The sequence below is a fragment of the Saccopteryx leptura genome, chromosome 7 (assembly GCF_036850995.1).
Source record: "Saccopteryx leptura isolate mSacLep1 chromosome 7, mSacLep1_pri_phased_curated, whole genome shotgun sequence".
NCBI lineage: Eukaryota > Metazoa > Chordata > Mammalia > Chiroptera > Emballonuridae > Saccopteryx > Saccopteryx leptura.
The window spans coordinates 36,577,009-36,579,211 of record NC_089509.1 but is presented as its reverse complement, the minus strand read 5'-3'; the positions used below and the strand labels follow the sequence as shown (position 1 = coordinate 36,579,211).

The 2,203-nt window shown below is 38.3% G+C and overlaps 1 pseudogene; it reads left to right on the top strand.

The window, feature by feature from the left end:
- The first annotated feature begins 283 nt into the window (after window positions 1-283).
- On the top strand, window positions 284-467 carry LOC136378908 (ATP synthase subunit ATP5MJ, mitochondrial pseudogene; annotated as a pseudogene).
- Window positions 468-2,203: the final 1,736 nt, after the last annotated feature.

Below are 2,203 nucleotides of genomic sequence, written 5' to 3'. Positions count from 1 at the left end.
ATTAGCCAAAGCAGGCCCATAGTTCCCATTGAAATACTGGTCAGTTTGTTGATTTAAATTTACTTGTTCTTTATTTTAAATATTGTATTTGTTCCCGTTTTGTTTTTTTACTTTAAAATAAGATATGTGCAGTGTGCATAGGGATTTGTTCATAGTTTTTTTATAGTCCGTCCCTCCAACGGTCTGAGGGACAGTGAACTGGCCCCCTGTGTAAAAAGTTTGGGGACTTCTGTCGTAGGCTGTAGGGCTTTGGTGTGTCCTAAACCGTTCATCCTTCATCAAAATGCTCCAAAGCCTTGTAAAAAATGTTTGGTTCTCCCACGAAGGGCTACTATCCTTAAGCTTACCTGGAGATTTGGGTAGGAACTGGGTTGATGGGTTTCATTGTTTATAAAATCAAGAGTGCTGATAAAGGAAGTAAAGCTTTGAGAGCTTTGAGTTCTAGGCCTGCTCCTGATCATCACTAACTAGCTTTACTTGAAGTGTGTATCAGATAAACATCAGTCTACCTGGAAATTTAAGCAAGCTCTGCTAGATAGGAACATGGAATCTTACCATATAGATGCTGTTTTCTTTGTGACATGAATAAATAAATGTACCTGTAAGATGCAAGTATTTTAAAGTTAATTCTTTAGATTAGTGTTCTAGTTCTATAAAAGTCCATTTAAACCATGGTCTTTAACTGAGGCTCTATTGACTCCTCTATGAATCAATGAATGGCTTAAGGGATAAATGATATATCTAAATTATATGCACAATTTTGTGTAGCTATGTATATTTCTGGGAAGAGAATCCTTAGCTCTTAACAGAATCTCAAAGATGTATGCAATTCCCTTACTCTCTAAGTGATTTAAAATGACTACATTATGATGTATATAGTTCCCAATTATTCAATCAATCAATATTCATTACTTTATTCATGAATATATATAGCATTTTATTCATTAATAAATATTGGATTAGTGACTGCCTAAGAAAAGTTCTATATTTGACTTTTAGGAAAAGATAAAATACAGTACAACACTTGTTTTAGAAAAGATTACCACCTTCGTGGGATGAATTCCATGACAGTTCTCAAAAAAACAACAACCTCCCTCCCCCCTACAAAACAATGCAAGGCTGTAAATGTGTCCAGTAAGTAGTATGGCCAATGTGCTAAAATAATTTAGCGGGGGAAGGATCACCGCTTCTGAGGCTGTTGGACAAGGGTCATAAGTTGAGCCTGGGCTGCACCAGCAAAGCCTGATGCTGGTGTTCAGCCAGTATGTCCTGGGTGCTCATATCCAATGTTAAATAATGAAATACTTATTGCCAATTGGCTGCAGTCTTCCCCTATAACTACTCCCTTCCTCCGCTGCCCTGGCTGTGTCTACCAGGAATTCCCAACATTGTCCCCTACCCTCCAACCACTCTCCTAGGATCCAGTAATAGTAGGATTAATGTCTGGCCCAGAATGGATTGTCTGGGACAACACTCCAGTACTCTGACTAGAGGCTTTTCTGATGATTCAGTGTCCATACTAATCAGCTCATATTTTGAATATCATCATTCCATTTAAAAAGCGCTATGTGTTTGTTGGAAGTTCACTTGTACAACTAGATGACAGAAATAATAGAACGGAAAGGGGAAGCCTCTCAGGAAAGGGAAATAATGAGAATGAGCAGGTACTCACTTTGTCGATAAGACTATAGGGATAGCTGACTAATTTAATTGGATACAAAGAAGGGGTGTAATGAATAATAAAATTAAAAAAACAAGCTTAGCCAACCTTTTGTGGAAACAATTTGAGATTGGGAACATGGGAAGTGTAGGTCTTGTGATTTGGAGTTTAGGTCGTAGATAATCTTAGATGTCATCTGCAGGTGCTTCAGGTGTGGAATGACATAATGAATGTGGCACTTTTATAAGAATAATCATAAATGTGCAGGGGTGTGCAGGATGAAAGGACAGAGGGGATCATTAGCAAGGTAAATTCCAGATGTAAATTAGCCATAATGAAAAGTCCTGGGGAAATAAAACCATCAACTATAAATTTAAATGCAAGAGGGTATGGAGGAAAAGAGACACTGGCTGGGACACATGAATAGAACTGGGTGAGATATTTGAAGTAGAGTATTAAGAAACCTGGGCCATCTGGTCACATTATCCCTAGGAGGAGAGCAGATGTTAGTGGCCACAGAAAGAGCCCTATGAAGAGCAAGGG